The sequence below is a fragment of the Taudactylus pleione genome, unplaced genomic scaffold (assembly GCF_031769625.1).
Source record: "Taudactylus pleione unplaced genomic scaffold, aTauple2 ptg001778l, whole genome shotgun sequence".
Classification (NCBI taxonomy): domain Eukaryota; kingdom Metazoa; phylum Chordata; class Amphibia; order Anura; family Myobatrachidae; genus Taudactylus; species Taudactylus pleione.
Genome location: NW_028286175.1, coordinates 672,630 through 687,500, shown reverse-complemented (window position 1 = coordinate 687,500; position 14,871 = coordinate 672,630). Strand labels below are relative to the sequence as shown.

General features: G+C 37.9%; 5 non-coding genes and 59 pseudogenes across 5 annotated transcripts; all 64 read left to right on the top strand.

Moving 5' to 3' along the window:
• LOC148439070 (5S ribosomal RNA) overlaps window positions 1-24 on the top strand; it is a 119-nt pseudogene extending 95 nt beyond the window's left edge.
• A 116-nt stretch (window positions 25-140) lies between these two features.
• On the top strand, window positions 141-259 carry LOC148439069 (5S ribosomal RNA; annotated as a pseudogene).
• A 116-nt stretch (window positions 260-375) lies between these two features.
• Window positions 376-494, top strand: LOC148439068 (5S ribosomal RNA; annotated as a pseudogene).
• A 116-nt stretch (window positions 495-610) lies between these two features.
• LOC148439067 (5S ribosomal RNA) lies at window positions 611-729 on the top strand (annotated as a pseudogene).
• A 116-nt stretch (window positions 730-845) lies between these two features.
• On the top strand, window positions 846-964 carry LOC148439066 (5S ribosomal RNA; annotated as a pseudogene).
• Window positions 965-1,079: 115 nt separating this feature from the next.
• On the top strand, window positions 1,080-1,198 carry LOC148439065 (5S ribosomal RNA; annotated as a pseudogene).
• Window positions 1,199-1,314: 116 nt separating this feature from the next.
• LOC148439064 (5S ribosomal RNA) lies at window positions 1,315-1,433 on the top strand (annotated as a pseudogene).
• A 116-nt stretch (window positions 1,434-1,549) lies between these two features.
• Window positions 1,550-1,668, top strand: LOC148439063 (5S ribosomal RNA; annotated as a pseudogene).
• A 116-nt stretch (window positions 1,669-1,784) lies between these two features.
• Window positions 1,785-1,903, top strand: LOC148439062 (5S ribosomal RNA; annotated as a pseudogene).
• Window positions 1,904-2,019: 116 nt separating this feature from the next.
• On the top strand, window positions 2,020-2,138 carry LOC148439061 (5S ribosomal RNA; annotated as a pseudogene).
• Window positions 2,139-2,254: 116 nt separating this feature from the next.
• LOC148439060 (5S ribosomal RNA) lies at window positions 2,255-2,373 on the top strand (annotated as a pseudogene).
• A 116-nt stretch (window positions 2,374-2,489) lies between these two features.
• Window positions 2,490-2,608, top strand: LOC148439059 (5S ribosomal RNA; annotated as a pseudogene).
• A 115-nt stretch (window positions 2,609-2,723) lies between these two features.
• Window positions 2,724-2,842, top strand: LOC148439058 (5S ribosomal RNA; annotated as a pseudogene).
• Window positions 2,843-2,957: 115 nt separating this feature from the next.
• Window positions 2,958-3,076, top strand: LOC148439057 (5S ribosomal RNA; annotated as a pseudogene).
• Window positions 3,077-3,192: 116 nt separating this feature from the next.
• LOC148439056 (5S ribosomal RNA) lies at window positions 3,193-3,311 on the top strand (annotated as a pseudogene).
• A 116-nt stretch (window positions 3,312-3,427) lies between these two features.
• Window positions 3,428-3,546, top strand: LOC148439055 (5S ribosomal RNA; annotated as a pseudogene).
• A 116-nt stretch (window positions 3,547-3,662) lies between these two features.
• Window positions 3,663-3,781, top strand: LOC148439054 (5S ribosomal RNA; annotated as a pseudogene).
• Window positions 3,782-3,897: 116 nt separating this feature from the next.
• Window positions 3,898-4,016, top strand: LOC148439053 (5S ribosomal RNA). Its single transcript, XR_015876358.1, has one exon. It is a non-coding gene; the product is annotated as a 5S ribosomal RNA (ribosomal RNA).
• Window positions 4,017-4,132: 116 nt separating this feature from the next.
• On the top strand, window positions 4,133-4,251 carry LOC148439052 (5S ribosomal RNA; annotated as a pseudogene).
• Window positions 4,252-4,367: 116 nt separating this feature from the next.
• On the top strand, window positions 4,368-4,486 carry LOC148439051 (5S ribosomal RNA; annotated as a pseudogene).
• A 116-nt stretch (window positions 4,487-4,602) lies between these two features.
• LOC148439050 (5S ribosomal RNA) lies at window positions 4,603-4,721 on the top strand (annotated as a pseudogene).
• A 116-nt stretch (window positions 4,722-4,837) lies between these two features.
• On the top strand, window positions 4,838-4,956 carry LOC148439049 (5S ribosomal RNA; annotated as a pseudogene).
• A 115-nt stretch (window positions 4,957-5,071) lies between these two features.
• On the top strand, window positions 5,072-5,190 carry LOC148439048 (5S ribosomal RNA; annotated as a pseudogene).
• Window positions 5,191-5,306: 116 nt separating this feature from the next.
• On the top strand, window positions 5,307-5,425 carry LOC148439047 (5S ribosomal RNA; annotated as a pseudogene).
• Window positions 5,426-5,541: 116 nt separating this feature from the next.
• On the top strand, window positions 5,542-5,660 carry LOC148439046 (5S ribosomal RNA). Its single transcript, XR_015876381.1, has one exon. It is a non-coding gene; the product is annotated as a 5S ribosomal RNA (ribosomal RNA).
• A 115-nt stretch (window positions 5,661-5,775) lies between these two features.
• On the top strand, window positions 5,776-5,894 carry LOC148439045 (5S ribosomal RNA; annotated as a pseudogene).
• A 116-nt stretch (window positions 5,895-6,010) lies between these two features.
• Window positions 6,011-6,129, top strand: LOC148439044 (5S ribosomal RNA; annotated as a pseudogene).
• Window positions 6,130-6,245: 116 nt separating this feature from the next.
• LOC148439043 (5S ribosomal RNA) lies at window positions 6,246-6,364 on the top strand (annotated as a pseudogene).
• A 116-nt stretch (window positions 6,365-6,480) lies between these two features.
• LOC148439042 (5S ribosomal RNA) lies at window positions 6,481-6,599 on the top strand (annotated as a pseudogene).
• A 116-nt stretch (window positions 6,600-6,715) lies between these two features.
• On the top strand, window positions 6,716-6,834 carry LOC148439041 (5S ribosomal RNA; annotated as a pseudogene).
• A 115-nt stretch (window positions 6,835-6,949) lies between these two features.
• LOC148439040 (5S ribosomal RNA) lies at window positions 6,950-7,068 on the top strand (annotated as a pseudogene).
• Window positions 7,069-7,183: 115 nt separating this feature from the next.
• LOC148439039 (5S ribosomal RNA) lies at window positions 7,184-7,302 on the top strand (annotated as a pseudogene).
• Window positions 7,303-7,418: 116 nt separating this feature from the next.
• LOC148439038 (5S ribosomal RNA) lies at window positions 7,419-7,537 on the top strand (annotated as a pseudogene).
• A 116-nt stretch (window positions 7,538-7,653) lies between these two features.
• Window positions 7,654-7,772, top strand: LOC148439037 (5S ribosomal RNA; annotated as a pseudogene).
• Window positions 7,773-7,888: 116 nt separating this feature from the next.
• LOC148439036 (5S ribosomal RNA) lies at window positions 7,889-8,007 on the top strand (annotated as a pseudogene).
• A 116-nt stretch (window positions 8,008-8,123) lies between these two features.
• Window positions 8,124-8,242, top strand: LOC148439035 (5S ribosomal RNA). The gene has a single exon (XR_015876357.1). It is a non-coding gene; the product is annotated as a 5S ribosomal RNA (ribosomal RNA).
• A 116-nt stretch (window positions 8,243-8,358) lies between these two features.
• LOC148439034 (5S ribosomal RNA) lies at window positions 8,359-8,477 on the top strand (annotated as a pseudogene).
• A 116-nt stretch (window positions 8,478-8,593) lies between these two features.
• LOC148439033 (5S ribosomal RNA) lies at window positions 8,594-8,709 on the top strand (annotated as a pseudogene).
• Window positions 8,710-8,825: 116 nt separating this feature from the next.
• Window positions 8,826-8,944, top strand: LOC148439032 (5S ribosomal RNA; annotated as a pseudogene).
• A 116-nt stretch (window positions 8,945-9,060) lies between these two features.
• On the top strand, window positions 9,061-9,179 carry LOC148439031 (5S ribosomal RNA; annotated as a pseudogene).
• A 116-nt stretch (window positions 9,180-9,295) lies between these two features.
• On the top strand, window positions 9,296-9,414 carry LOC148439030 (5S ribosomal RNA; annotated as a pseudogene).
• Window positions 9,415-9,529: 115 nt separating this feature from the next.
• Window positions 9,530-9,648, top strand: LOC148439029 (5S ribosomal RNA; annotated as a pseudogene).
• Window positions 9,649-9,764: 116 nt separating this feature from the next.
• LOC148439028 (5S ribosomal RNA) lies at window positions 9,765-9,883 on the top strand (annotated as a pseudogene).
• Window positions 9,884-9,999: 116 nt separating this feature from the next.
• LOC148439027 (5S ribosomal RNA) lies at window positions 10,000-10,118 on the top strand. The gene has a single exon (XR_015876380.1). It is a non-coding gene; the product is annotated as a 5S ribosomal RNA (ribosomal RNA).
• A 116-nt stretch (window positions 10,119-10,234) lies between these two features.
• On the top strand, window positions 10,235-10,353 carry LOC148439026 (5S ribosomal RNA; annotated as a pseudogene).
• Window positions 10,354-10,469: 116 nt separating this feature from the next.
• On the top strand, window positions 10,470-10,588 carry LOC148439025 (5S ribosomal RNA; annotated as a pseudogene).
• A 116-nt stretch (window positions 10,589-10,704) lies between these two features.
• Window positions 10,705-10,823, top strand: LOC148439024 (5S ribosomal RNA; annotated as a pseudogene).
• Window positions 10,824-10,939: 116 nt separating this feature from the next.
• Window positions 10,940-11,058, top strand: LOC148439023 (5S ribosomal RNA; annotated as a pseudogene).
• A 115-nt stretch (window positions 11,059-11,173) lies between these two features.
• LOC148439022 (5S ribosomal RNA) lies at window positions 11,174-11,292 on the top strand (annotated as a pseudogene).
• A 116-nt stretch (window positions 11,293-11,408) lies between these two features.
• On the top strand, window positions 11,409-11,527 carry LOC148439021 (5S ribosomal RNA; annotated as a pseudogene).
• Window positions 11,528-11,643: 116 nt separating this feature from the next.
• On the top strand, window positions 11,644-11,762 carry LOC148439020 (5S ribosomal RNA; annotated as a pseudogene).
• Window positions 11,763-11,878: 116 nt separating this feature from the next.
• On the top strand, window positions 11,879-11,997 carry LOC148439019 (5S ribosomal RNA; annotated as a pseudogene).
• Window positions 11,998-12,112: 115 nt separating this feature from the next.
• On the top strand, window positions 12,113-12,231 carry LOC148439018 (5S ribosomal RNA; annotated as a pseudogene).
• Window positions 12,232-12,347: 116 nt separating this feature from the next.
• Window positions 12,348-12,466, top strand: LOC148439017 (5S ribosomal RNA; annotated as a pseudogene).
• Window positions 12,467-12,581: 115 nt separating this feature from the next.
• Window positions 12,582-12,700, top strand: LOC148439016 (5S ribosomal RNA; annotated as a pseudogene).
• A 115-nt stretch (window positions 12,701-12,815) lies between these two features.
• On the top strand, window positions 12,816-12,934 carry LOC148439015 (5S ribosomal RNA; annotated as a pseudogene).
• A 116-nt stretch (window positions 12,935-13,050) lies between these two features.
• On the top strand, window positions 13,051-13,169 carry LOC148439014 (5S ribosomal RNA; annotated as a pseudogene).
• Window positions 13,170-13,285: 116 nt separating this feature from the next.
• Window positions 13,286-13,404, top strand: LOC148439013 (5S ribosomal RNA; annotated as a pseudogene).
• Window positions 13,405-13,520: 116 nt separating this feature from the next.
• LOC148439012 (5S ribosomal RNA) lies at window positions 13,521-13,639 on the top strand (annotated as a pseudogene).
• A 116-nt stretch (window positions 13,640-13,755) lies between these two features.
• On the top strand, window positions 13,756-13,874 carry LOC148439011 (5S ribosomal RNA). The gene has a single exon (XR_015876356.1). It is a non-coding gene; the product is annotated as a 5S ribosomal RNA (ribosomal RNA).
• A 116-nt stretch (window positions 13,875-13,990) lies between these two features.
• On the top strand, window positions 13,991-14,106 carry LOC148439010 (5S ribosomal RNA; annotated as a pseudogene).
• Window positions 14,107-14,222: 116 nt separating this feature from the next.
• Window positions 14,223-14,341, top strand: LOC148439009 (5S ribosomal RNA; annotated as a pseudogene).
• Window positions 14,342-14,457: 116 nt separating this feature from the next.
• On the top strand, window positions 14,458-14,576 carry LOC148439008 (5S ribosomal RNA; annotated as a pseudogene).
• Window positions 14,577-14,692: 116 nt separating this feature from the next.
• Window positions 14,693-14,811, top strand: LOC148439007 (5S ribosomal RNA; annotated as a pseudogene).
• Window positions 14,812-14,871: the final 60 nt, after the last annotated feature.

Genomic DNA, 14,871 nt, shown 5'->3' with positions numbered 1-14,871 from the left:
TGAGAATACCAGTTGCTGTAGGAAATTTTATACAGCCAAAACATTCTTTTCTATTACATTTTACATTTAATTTTTTCAACTTATCAATGAATTTACTTGAGTTAAGAAGTAAAAGAGGTCTAAAGTTAATGTTTTTGAGCACCTACTGCCAAACCACACTGGACATGCCCAATCTTGATTGATCTTGGAAGCTATGCAGTGTTGGGCCTGATTAGTACTTGGATGGGAGACCTCCTGGGAATACCAGGTGCTGTAGGTAATTTTATACTGCCATAACATTCTTTTCTATTACATTTTACATTTAATTTTTTCAACTTATCAATGAATTTACTTGAGTTAAGAAGTAATAGAGGTCTAAAGTTAATGGTTTTGGGCAACTACAGCCAAACCACACTGGACATGCCCAATCTCGTCTGATCTTGGAAGCTATGCAGTGTTGGGCCTGGTTAGTACTTGGATGGGAGACCACCTGGGAATACCAGGAGCTGTAGGCAATTTTATACTGCCAAAACATTCTTTTCTATTACATTTTACATTTAATTTTTTCAACTTATCAATGAATTTACTTGAGTTAAGAAGTAATAGAGGTCTAAATTTATTGGTTTGGGGCACCTACAGCCAAAGCACACTGGACATGCCCAATATCGTCTGATCTTGGAAGCTATGCAGTGTTGGGCCTGGTTAGTACTTGGGTGGGAGACCACCTAGGAATCCCAGGTGCTGTAGGTAATTTTATACTGCCATAACAGTCTTTTCTATTACATTTTACAATTAATTTTTTCAACTTATTAATGAATTTACTTGAGTTAAGAAGTATTAGAGGTCTAAAGTTAATGCTTTTGAGCACCTACAGCCAAACCACACTGGACATGCCCAATCTCGTTTGATCTTGGAAGCTATGCAGTGTTGGACCTGGTTAGTACTTGGACGGGAGACCACCTGGGAATGCCAGGTGCTGTATGTACTTTTATACTGCCATAACATTCTTTTCTATTACATTTTACATTTCATTTTTCAACTAATCATTGAATTTACTTGAGTTAAGAAGTAAAAGAGGTCTAAAGTTAATGTTTTTGAGCACCTACAGCCAAACCACACTGGACATGCCCAATCTCGACTGAATTTGGAAGCTATGCAGTGTTGGGCCTGGTTAGTACTTGGATGGGAGACCACCTGGGAAAACCAGGTGCTGTAGGTAATTTTATACTGCCATAACATTCTTTTCTATTACATTTTACATTTAATTTTTTCAACTTATCAATGAATTTACTTGAGTTAAGAAGTAATAGAGGTCTAAAGTTAATGCTTTTGAGCACCTACAGCCAAACCACACAGGACATGCCCAATCTCGTCTGAACTTGGAAGCTATGCAGTGTTGGGCCTGGTTAGTACTTGGATGGGAGACCACCTGGGAATACCAGGTGCTGTAGGTAATTTTATACTGCCATAACATTCTTTTCTATTACATTTTACATTTAATTTTTTCAACTTATCAATGAATTTACTTGAGTTAAGAAGTAATAGAGGTCTTAAGTTAATGTTTTTGAGCACCTACAGCCAAACCATACTGGACATGCCCAATCTCGTCTGATCTTGGAAGCTATGCAGTGGTGGGCCAGGTTAGTACTTGGATTGGAGACCACCTAGGAATCCCAGGTGCTGTAGGTAATTTTATACTGCCATAACAGTCTTTTCTACTACATTTTACATTTAATTTTTTCAACTTATCAATGAATTTACTTGAGTTAAGAAGTAATAGAGGTCTAAAGTTAATGCTTTTGAGCACCTACAGCCAAACCACACTGGACATGCCCAATCTCGTCTGATCTTGGAAGCTATGCAGTGTTGGGCCTGGTTAGTACTTGGAGGGGAGACCACCTGGGAATACCAGGTGCTGTAGGTAATTTTATATAGCCATTACATTCTTTTCTATTACATTTTACATTACATTTTTTCAACTTATCAATGAATTTTCTTGAGTTAAGAAGTAAAAGAGGTCTAAAGTTAATGTTTTTGAGCACCTACAGTCAAACCACACTGGACATGCCCAATCTCGTCTGATCTTGGAAGCTATGCAGTGTTGGGCCTGGTTAGTACTTGGATGGGAAACCACCTGGGAATACCAGGTGCTGTAGGTAATTTTATACTGCCATAACAGTCTTTTCTATTACATTTTACATTTAATTTTTTCAACTTATCAATGAATTTACTTGAGTTAAGAAGTAATAGAGGTCTAAAGTTAATGCTTTTGAGCACCTACAGCCAAACCACACTGGACATGCCCAATCTCGTTTGATCTTAGAAGCTATGCAGTGTTGGGCCTGGTTAGTACTTGGATGGGAGACCACCTGGGAATACCAGGTGCTGTAGGTAATTTTATACTGCCATAACATTCTTTTCTATTACATTTTACATTTAATTTTTTCAACTTATCAATGAATTTACTTGAGTTAAGAAGTAATAGAGGTCTTAAGTTAATGGGTTTGGGCACCTACAGCCAAACCACACTGGACATGCCCAATCTCGTCTGATCTTGGAAGCTATGCAGTGTTGGGCCTGGTTAGTACTTGGATGGGAGACCACCTGGGAATACCAGGAACTGTAGGTAATTTTATACTGCCAAAACTTTCTTTTCTATTACATTTTACATTTCATTTTTCAACTTATCAATGAATTTACTTGAGTTAAGAAGTAATAGAGGTCTAAAATTAATGTTTTTGAGCACCTACAGCCAAACCACACTGGACATGCCCAATATCGTCTGATATTGGAAGCTATGCAGTGTTGGGCCTGGTTAGTACTTGAATGGGAGATCACCTGGGAATACCAGGTGCTGTAGGTAATTTTATACTGCCATAACATTCTTTTCCATTACATTTTACATTTCATTTTTCAACTTATCATTGAATTTACTTGAGTTAAGAAGTAAAAGAGGTCTAAAGTTAATGTTTTTGAGCACCTACAGCCAAACCACACTGGACATGCCCAATCTCGTCTGATCTTGGAAGCTATGCAGTGGTGGGCCAGGTTAGTACTTGGATTGGAGACCACCTAGAAATCCCAGGTGCTGTAGGTAATTTTACACTGCCATAACAGTCTTTTCTTCTACATTTTACATTTAATTTTTTCAACTTATCAATGAATTTACTTGAGTTAAGAAGTAATAGAGGTCTAAAGTTAATGCTTTTGAGCACCTACAGCCAAACCACACTGGACATGCCCAATCTCGTCTGATCTTGGAAGCTATGCAGTGTTGGGCCTGGTTAGTACTTGGAGGGGAGACCACCTGGGAATACCAGGTGCTGTAGGTAATTTTATATAGCCATTACATTCTTTTCTATTACATTTTACATTTAATTTTTTCAACTTATCAATGAATTTACTTGAGTTAAGAAGTAATAGAGGTCTAAAATTAATGTTTTTGAGCACGTACAGCCAAACCACACTGGACATGCCCAATATCATCTGATCTTGGAAGCTATGCAGTGTTGGGCCTGGTTAGTACTTGAATGGGAGACCACCTAGGAATCCCAGGTGCTGTAGGTAATTTTATACTGCCATAACAGTCTATTCTACTACATTTTACATTTAATTTTTTCAACTTATCAATGAATTTACTTGAGTTAAGAAGTAATAGAGGTCTAAAGTTAATGCTTTTGAGCACCTACAGCAAAACCACACTGGACATGCCCAATCTCGTCTGATCTTGGAAGCTATGCAGTGTTGGGCCTGGTTAGTACTTGGACGGGAGACCACCTGGGAATACCAGGTGCTGTAGGTAATTTTATATAGCCATAACATTATTTTCTATTACATTTTACATTACATTTTTTCAACTTATCAATGAATTTACTTGAGTTAAGAAGTAAAAGAGGTCTAAAGTTAATGTTTTTGAGCACCTACAGTCAAACCACACTGGACATGCCCAATCTCGTCTGATCTTGGAAGCTATGCAGTGTTGGGCCTGGTTAGTACTTGGATGGGAGACCACCTGGGAATACCAGGTGCTGTAGGTAATTTTATACTGCCATAACTTTCTTTTCTATTACATTTTACATTTAATTTTTTCAACTTATCAATGAATTTACTTGAGTTAAGAAGTAATAGAGGTCTAAATTTAATGCTTTTGAGCACCTACAGCCAAACCACACTGGACATGCCCAATCTCGTCTGATCTTGTAAGCTTTGCTGTGTTGGGTCTGGTTTGTACTTGGATGGGAGACCACCTGAGAATACCAGTTGCTGTAGGAAATTTTATACAGCCAAAACATTCTTTTCTATTACATTTTACATTTAATTTTTTCAACTTATCAATGAATTTACTTGAGTTAAGAAGTAAAAGAGGTCTAAAGTTAATGTTTTTGAGCATCTACTGCCAAACCACACTGGACATGCCCAATCTTGATTGATCTTGGAAGCTATGCAGTGTTGGGCCTGGTTAGTACTTGGATGGGAGACCACCTGGGAATACCAGGAGCTGTAGGCAATTTTATACTGCCAAAACATTCTTTTCTATTACATTTTACATTTAATTTTTTCAACTTATCAATGAATTTACTTGAGTTAAGAAGTAATAGAGGTCTAAAATTATTGGTTTGGGGTACCTACAGCCAAAGCACACTGGACATGCCCAATATCGTCTCATCTTGGAAGCTATGCAGTGTTGGGCCTGGTTAGTACTTGGATGGGAGACCACCTAGGAATCCCAGGTGCTGTAGGTAATTTTATACTGCCATAACAGTCTTTTCTATTACATTTTACAATTAATTTTTTCAACTTATTAATGAATTTACTTGAGTTAAGAAGTATTAGAGGTCTAAAGTTAATGCTTTTGAGCACCTACAGCCAAACCACACTGGACATGCCCAATCTCGTCTGATCTTGGAAGCTATGCAGTGTTGGACCTGGTTAGTACTTGGACGGGAGACCACCTGGGAATGCCAGGTGCTGTAGGTACTTTTATACTGCCATAACATTCTTTTCTATTACATTTTACATTTCATTTTTCAACTAATCATTGAATTTACTTGAGTTAAGAAGTAAAAGAGGTCTAAAGTTAATGTTTTTGAGCACCTACAGCCAAACCACACTGGACATGCCCAATCTCGACTGAACTTGGAAGCTATGCAGTGTTGGGCCTGGTTAGTACTTGGATGGGAGACCACCTGGGAAAACCAGGTGCTGTAGGTAATTTTATACTGCCATAACATTCTTTTCTATTACATTTTACATTTAATTTTTTCAACTTATCAATGAATTTACTTGAGTTAAGAAGTAATAGAGGTCTAAAGTTAATGTTTTTGAGCACCTACAGCCAAACCACACAGGACATGCCCAATCTCGTCTGAACTTGGAAGCTATGCAGTGTTGGGCCTGGTTAGTACTTGGATGGGAGACCACCTGGGAATACCAGGTGCTGTAGGTAATTTTATACTGCCATAACATTCTTTTCTATTACATTTTACATTTAATTTTTTCAACTTATCAATGAATTTACTTGAGTTAAGAAGTAATAGAGGTCTTAAGTTAATGGTTTTGGGCACCTACAGCCAAACCACACTGGACATGCCCAATCTCGTCTGATCTTGGAAGCTATGCAGTGTTGGGCCTGGTTAGTACTTGAATGGGAGACCACCTGGGAATACCAGGTGCTGTAGGTAATTTTATACTGCCATAACATTCTTTTCCATTACATTTTACATTTCATTTTTCAACTTATCATTGAATTTACTTGAGTTAAGAAGTAAAAGAGGTCTAAAGTTAATGTTTTTGAGCACCTACAGCCAAACCACACTGGACATGCCCAATCTCGTCTGATCTTGGAAGCTATGCAGTGGTGGGCCAGGTTAGTACTTGGATTGGAGACCACCTAGGAATCCCAGGTGCTGTAGGTAATTTTATACTGCCATAACAGTCTTTTCTACTACATTTTACATTTAATTTTTTCAACTTATCAATGAATTTACTTGAGTTAAGAAGTAATAGAGGTCTAAAGTTAATGCTTTTGAGCACCTACAGCCAAACCACACTGGACATGCCCAATCTCGTCTGATCTTGGAAGCTATGCAGTGTTGGGCCTGGTTAGTACTTGGAGGGGAGACCACCTGGGAATACCAGGTGCTGTAGGTAATTTTATATAGCCATTACATTCTTTTCTATTACATTTTACATTACATTTTTTCAACTTATCAATGAATTTTCTTGAGTTAAGAAGTAAAAGAGGTCTAAAGTTAATGTTTTTGAGCACCTACAGTCAAACCACACTGGACATGCCCAATCTCGTCTGATCTTGGAAGCTATGCAGTGTTGGGCCTGGTTAGTACTTGGATGGGAAACCACCTGGGAATACCAGGTGCTGTAGGTAATTTTATACTGCCATAACAGTCTTTTCTATTACATTTTACATTTAATTTTTTCAACTTATCAATGAATTTACTTGAGTTAAGAAGTAATAGAGGTCTAAAGTTAATGCTTTTGAGCACCTACAGCCAAACCACACTGGACATGCCCAATCTCGTTTGATCTTAGAAGCTATGCAGTGTTGGGCCTGGTTAGTACTTGGATGGGAGACCACCTGGGAATACCAGGTGCTGTAGGTAATTTTATACTGCCATAACATTCTTTTCTATTACATTTTACATTTAATTTTTTCAACTTATCAATGAATTTACTTGAGTTAAGAAGTAATAGAGGTCTTAAGTTAATGGGTTTGGGCACCTACAGCCAAACCACACTGGACATGCCCAATCTCGTCTGATCTTGGAAGCTATGCAGTGTTGGGCCTGGTTAGTACTTGGATGGGAGACCACCTGGGAATACCAGGAACTGTAGGTAATTTTATACTGCCAAAACTTTCTTTTCTATTACATTTTACATTTCATTTTTCAACTTATCAATGAATTTACTTGAGTTAAGAAGTAATAGAGGTCTAAAATTAATGTTTTTGAGCACCTACAGCCAAACCACATTGGACATGCCCAATATCGTCTGATATTGGAAGCTATGCAGTGTTGGGCCTGGTTAGTACTTGAATGGGAGACCACCTGGGAATACCAGGTGCTGTAGGTAATTTTATACTGCCATAACATTCTTTTCCATTACATTTTACATTTCATTTTTCAACTTATCATTGAATTTACTTGAGTTAAGAAGTAAAAGAGGTCTAAAGTTAATGTTTTTGAGCACCTACAGCCAAACCACACTGGACATGCCCAATCTCGTCTGATCTTGGAAGCTATGCAGTGGTGGGCCAGGTTAGTACTTGGATTGGAGACCACCTAGGAATCCCAGGTGCTGTAGGTAATTTTACACTGCCATAACAGTCTTTTCTTCTACATTTTACATTTAATTTTTTCAACTTATCAATGAATTTACTTGAGTTAAGAAGTAATAGAGGTCTAAAGTTAATGCTTTTGAGCACCTACAGCCAAACCACACTGGACATGCCCAATCTCGTCTGATCTTGGAAGCTATGCAGTGTTGGGCCTGGTTAGTACTTGGAGGGGAGACCACCTGGGAATACCAGGTGCTGTAGGTAATTTTATATAGCCATTACATTCTTTTCTATTACATTTTACATTTAATTTTTTCAACTTATCAATGAATTTACTTGAGTTAAGAAGTAATAGAGGTCTAAAATTAATGTTTTTGAGCACGTACAGCCAAACCACACTGGACATGCCCAATATCATCTGATCTTGGAAGCTATGCAGTGTTGGGCCTGGTTAGTACTTGAATGGGAGACCACCTAGGAATCCCAGGTGCTGTAGGTAATTTTATACTGCCATAACAGTCTATTCTACTACATTTTACATTTAATTTTTTCAACTTATCAATGAATTTACTTGAGTTAAGAAGTAATAGAGGTCTAAAGTTAATGCTTTTGAGCACCTACAGCAAAACCACACTGGACATGCCCAATCTCGTCTGATCTTGGAAGCTATGCAGTGTTGGGCCTGGTTAGTACTTGGACGGGAGACCACCTGGGAATACCAGGTGCTGTAGGTAATTTTATATAGCCATAACATTATTTTCTATTACATTTTACATTACATTTTTTCAACTTATCAACTAATTTACTTGAGTTAAGAAGTAAAAGAGGTCTAAAGTTAATGTTTTTGAGCACCTACAGTCAAACCACACTGGACATGCCCAATCTCGTCTGATCTTGGAAGCTATGCAGTGTTGGGCCTGGTTAGTACTTGGATGGGAGACCACCTGGGAATACCAGGTGCTGTAGGTAATTTTATACTGCCATAACTTTCTTTTCTATTACATTTTACATTTAATTTTTTCAACTTATCAATGAATTTACTTGAGTTAAGAAGTAATAGAGGTCTAAATTTAATGCTTTTGAGCACCTACAGCCAAACCACACTGGACATGCCCAATCTCGTCTGATCTTGTAAGCTTTGCTGTGTTGGGCCTGGTTTGTACTTGGATGGGAGACCACCTGAGAATACCAGTTGCTGTAGGAAATTTTATACAGCCAAAACATTCTTTTCTATTACATTTTACATTTAATTTTTTCAACTTATCAATGAATTTACTTGAGTTAAGAAGTAAAAGAGGTCTAAAGTTAATGTTTTTGAGCATCTACTGCCAAACCACACTGGACATGCCCAATCTTGATTGATCTTGGAAGCTATGCAGTGTTGGGCCTGATTAGTACTTGGATGGGAGACCTGGGAATACCAGGTGCTGTAGGTAATTTTATACTGCCATAACATTCTTTTCTATTACATTTTACATTTAATTTTTTCAACTTATCAATGAATTTACTTGAGTTAAGAAGTAATAGAGGTCTAAAGTTAATGGTTTTGGGCAACTACAGCCAAACCACACTGGACATGCCCAATCTCGTCTGATCTTGGAAGCTATGCAGTGTTGGGCCTGGTTAGTACTTGGATGGGAGACCACCTGGGAATATCAGGAGCTGTTGGCAATTTTATACTGCCAAAACATTCTTTTCTATTACATTTTACATTTAATTTTTTCAACTTATCAATGAATTTACTTGAGTTAAGAAGTAATAGAGGTCTAAAATTATTTGTTTGGGACACCTACAGCCAAAGCACACTGGACATGCCCAATATCGTCTGATCTTGGAAGCTATGCAGTGTTGGGCCTGGTTAGTACTTGGATGGGAGACCACCTAGGAATCCCAGGTGCTGTAGGTAATTTTATACTGCCATAACAGTCTTTTCTATTACATTTTACAATTAATTTTTTCAACTTATTAATGAATTTACTTGAGTTAAGAAGTATTAGAGGTCTAAAGTTAATGCTTTTGAGCACCTACAGCCAAACCACACTGGACATGCCCAATCTCGTTTGATCTTGGAAGCTATGCAGTGTTGGACCTGGTTAGTACTTGGACGGGAGACCACCTGGGAATGCCAGGTGCTGTAGGTACTTTTATACTGCCATAACATTCTTTTCTATTACATTTTACATTTCATTTTTCAACTAATCTTTGAATTTACTTGAGTTAAGAAGTAAAAGAGGTCTAAAGTTAATGTTTTTGAGCACCTACAGCCAAACCACACTGGACATGCCCAATCTCGACTGAACTTGGAAGCTATGCAGTGTTGGGCCTGGTTAGTACTTGGATGGGAGACCACCTGGGAAAACCAGGTGCTGTAGGTAATTTTATACTGCCATAACATTCTTTTCTATTACATTTTACATTTAATTTTTTCAACTTATCAATGAATTTACTTGAGTTAAGAAGTAATAGAGGTCTAAAGTTAATGTTTTTGAGCACCTACAGCCAAACCACACAGGACATGCCCAATCTCGTCTGAACTTGGAAGCTATGCAGTGTTGGGCCTGGTTAGTACTTGGATGGGAGACCACCTGGGAATACCAGGTGCTGTAGGTAATTTTATACTGCCATAACATTCTTTTCTATTACATTTTACATTTAATTTTTTCAACTTATCAATGAATTTACTTGAGTTAAGAAGTAATAGAGGTCTTAAGTTAATGGTATTGGGCACCTACAGCCAAACCACACTGGACATGCCCAATCTCGTCTGATCTTGGAAGCTATGCAGTGTTGGGCCTGGTTAGTACTTGAATGGGAGACCACCTGGGAATACCAGGTGCTGTAGGTAATTTTATACTGCCATAACAGTCTTTTCTACTACATTTTACATTTAATTTTTTCAACTTATCAATGAATTTACTTGAGTTAAGAAGTAATAGAGGTCTAAAGTTAATGCTTTTGAGCACCTACAGCCAAACCACACTGGACATGCCCAATCTCGTCTGATCTTGGAAGCTATGCAGTGTTGGGCCTGGTTAGTACTTGGAGGGGAGACCACCTGGGAATACCAGGTGCTGTAGGTAATTTTATATAGCCATTACATTCTTTTCTATTACATTTTACATTACATTTTTTCAACTTATCAATGAATTTTCTTGAGTTAAGAAGTAAAAGAGGTCTAAAGTTAATGTTTTTGAGCACCTACAGTCAAACCACACTGGACATGCCCAATCTCGTCTGATCTTGGAAGCTATGCAGTGTTGGGCCTGGTTAGTACTTGGATGGGAAACCACCTGGGAATACCAGGTGCTGTAGGTAATTTTATACTGCCATAACAGTCTTTTCTATTACATTTTACATTTAATTTTTTCAAATTATCAATGAATTTACTTGAGTTAAGAAGTAATAGAGGTCTAAAGTTAATGCTTTTGAGCACCTACAGCCAAACCACACTGGACATGCCCAATCTCATTTGATCTTAGAAGCTATGCAGTGTTGGGCCTGGTTAGTACTTGGATGGGAGACCACCTGGGAATACCAGGTGCTGTAGGTAATTTTATACTGCCATAACATTCTTTTCTATTACATTTTACATTTAATTTTTTCAACTTATCAATGAATTTACTTGAGTTAAGAAGTAATAGAGGTCTTAAGTTAATGGTTTTGGGAACCTACAGCCAAACCACACTGGACATGCCCAATCTCGTCTGATCTTGGAAGCTATGCAGTGTTGGGCCTGGTTAGTACTTGGATGGGAGACCACCTGGGAATACCAGGAGCTGTAGGTAATTTTATACTGCCAAAACTTTCTTTTCTATTACATTTTACATTTCATTTTTCAACTTATCATTGAATTTACTTGAGTTAAGAAGTAAAAGAGGTCTAAAGTTAATGTTTTTGAGCACCTACAGCCAAACCACACTGGACATGCCCAATCTCGTCTGATCTTGGAAGCTATGCAGTGTTGGGCCTGGTTAGTACTTGATTGGGAGACCACCTAGGAATCCCAGTTGCTGTAGTTAAATTTATACTGCCATAACAGTCTATTCTATTACATTTTACATTTGATTTTTTCAACTTATCAATGAATTTACTTGAGTTAAGAAGTAATAGAGGTCAAAAGTTAATACTTTTGAGCACCTACAGCCAAACCACACTGGACATGCCCAATCTCGTCTGATCTTGGAAGCTATGCAGTGTTGGGCCTGGTTAGTACTTGGTTGGGAGACCACCTAGGAATCCCATTTGCTGTAGTTAAATTTATACTGCCAAAACATTCTTTTCTATTACATTTTACATTTAATTTTTTCAACTTATCAATGAATTTACTTGAGTTAAGAAGTAATAGAGGTCTAAAATTATTGGTTTGGGGCACCTACAGCCAAAGCACACTGGACATGCCCAATATCGTCTGATCTTGGAAGCTATGCAGTGTTGGGCCTGGTTAGTACTTGGATGGGAGACCACCTAGGAATCCCAGGTGCTGTAGGTAATTTTATACTGCCATAACAGTCTTTTCTATTACATTTTACAATTAATTTTTTCAACTTATTAATGAATTTACTTGAGTTAAGAAGTATTAGAGGTCTAAAGTTAATGCTTTTGAGCACCTACAGCCAAACCACACTGGACATGCCCAATCTCGTTTGATCTTGGAAGCTATGCAGTGTTGGACCTGGTTAGTACTTGGACGGGAGACCACCTGGGAATGCCAGGTGCTGTAGGTACTTTTATACTGCCATAACATTCTTTTCTATTACATTTTACATTTCATTTTTCAACTAATCATTGAATTTACTTGAGTTAAGAAGTAAAAGAGGTCTAAAGTTAATGTTTTTGAGCACCTACAGCCAAACCACACTGGACATGCCCAATCTCGACTGAACTTGGAAGCTATGCAGTGTTGGGCCTGGTTAGTACTTGGATGGGAGACCACCTAGGAATCCCAGGTGCTGTAGGTAATTTTATACTGCCATAACAGTCTTTTCTATTACATTTTACAATTAATTTTTTCAACTTATCAATGAATTTACTTGAGTTAAGAAGTAATAGAGGTCTTAAGTTAATGGGTTTGGGCACCTACAGCCAAACCACACTGGACATGCCCAATCTCGTCTGATCTTGGAAGCTATGCAGTGTTGGGCCTGGTTAGTACTTGGATGGGAGACCACCTGGGAATACCAGGAACTGTAGGTAATTTTATACTGCCAAAACTTTCTTTTCTATTACATTTTACATTTCATTTTTCAACTTATCAATGAATTTACTTGAGTTAAGAAGTAATAGAGGTCTAAAATTAATGTTTTTGAGCACCTACAGCCAAACCACATTGGACATGCCCAATATCGTCTGATATTGGAAGCTATGCAGTGTTGGGCCTGGTTAGTACTTGAATGGGAGACCACCTGGGAATACCAGGTGCTGTAGGTAATTTTATACTGCCATAACATTCTTTTCCATTACATTTTACATTTCATTTTTCAACTTATCATTGAATTTACTTGAGTTAAGAAGTAAAAGAGGTCTAAAGTTAATGTTTTTGAGCACCTACAGCCAAACCACACTGGACATGCCCAATCTCGTCTGATCTTGGAAGCTATGCAGTGGTGGGCCAGGTTAGTACTTGGATTGGAGACCACCTAGGAATCCCAGGTGCTGTAGGTAATTTTACACTGCCATAACAGTCTTTTCTTCTACATTTTACATTTAATTTTTTCAACTTATCAATGAATTTACTTGAGTTAAGAAGTAATAGAGGTCTAAAGTTAATGCTTTTGAGCACCTACAGCCAAACCACACTGGACATGCCCAATCTCGTCTGATCTTGGAAGCTATGCAGTGTTGGGCCTGGTTAGTACTTGGAGGGGAGACCACCTGGGAATACCAGGTGCTGTAGGTAATTTTATATAGCCATTACATTCTTTTCTATTACATTTTACATTTAATTTTTTCAACTTATCAATGAATTTACTTGAGTTAAGAAGTAATAGAGGTCTAAAATTAATGTTTTTGAGCACGTACAGCCAAACCACACTGGACATGCCCAATATCATCTGATCTTGGAAGCTATGCAGTGTTGGGCCTGGTTAGTACTTGAATGGGAGACCACCTAGGAATCCCAGGTGCTGTAGGTAATTTTATACTGCCATAACAGTCTATTCTACTACATTTTACATTTAATTTTTTCAACTTATCAATGAATTTACTTGAGTTAAGAAGTAATAGAGGTCTAAAGTTAATGCTTTTGAGCACCTACAGCAAAACCACACTGGACATGCCCAATCTCGTCTGATCTTGGAAGCTATGCAGTGTTGGGCCTGGTTAGTACTTGGACGGGAGACCACCTGGGAATACCAGGTGCTGTAGGTAATTTTATATAGCCATAACATTATTTTCTATTACATTTTACATTACATTTTTTCAACTTATCAACTAATTTACTTGAGTTAAGAAGTAAAAGAGGTCTAAAGTTAATGTTTTTGAGCACCTACAGTCAAACCACACTGGACATGCCCAATCTCGTCTGATCTTGGAAGCTATGCAGTGTTGGGCCTGGTTAGTACTTGGATGGGAGACCACCTGGGAATACCAGGTGCTGTAGGTAATTTTATACTGCCATAACTTTCTTTTCTATTACATTTTACATTTAATTTTTTCAACTTATCAATGAATTTACTTGAGTTAAGAAGTAAAAGAGGTCTAAAGTTAATGTTTTTGAGCATCTACTGCCAAACCACACTGGACATGCCCAATCTTGATTGATCTTGGAAGCTATGCAGTGTTGGGCCTGATTAGTACTTGGATGGGAGACCTGGGAATACCAGGTGCTGTAGGTAATTTTATACTGCCATAACATTCTTTTCTATTACATTTTACATTTAATTTTTTCAACTTATCAATGAATTTACTTGAGTTAAGAAGTAATAGAGGTCTAAAGTTAATGGTTTTGGGCAACTACAGCCAAACCACACTGGACATGCCCAATCTCGTCTGATCTTGGAAGCTATGCAGTGTTGGGCCTGGTTAGTACTTGGATGGGAGACCACCTGGGAATACCAGGAGCTGTAGGCAATTTTATACTGCCAAAACATTCTTTTCTATTACATTTTACATTTAATTTTTTCAACTTATCAATGAATTTACTTGAGTTAAGAAGTAATAGAGGTCTAAAATTATTTGTTTGGGACACCTACAGCCAAAGCACACTGGACATGCCCAATATCGTCTGATCTTGGAAGCTATGCAGTGTTGGGCCTGGTTAGTACTTGGATGGGAGACCACCTAGGAATCCCAGGTGCTGTAGGTAATTTTATACTGCCATAACAGTCTTTTCTATTACATTTTACAATTAATTTTTTCAACTTATTAATGAATTTACTTGAGTTAAGAAGTATTAGAGGTCTAAAGTTAATGCTTTTGAGCACCTACAGCCAAACCACACTGGACATGCCCAATCTCGTTTGATCTTGGAAGCTATGCAGTGTTGGACCTGGTTAGTACTTGGACGGGAGACCACCTGGGAATGCCAGGTGCTGTAGGTACTTTTATACTGCCATAACATTCTTTTCTATTACATTTTACATTTCATTTTTCAACTAATC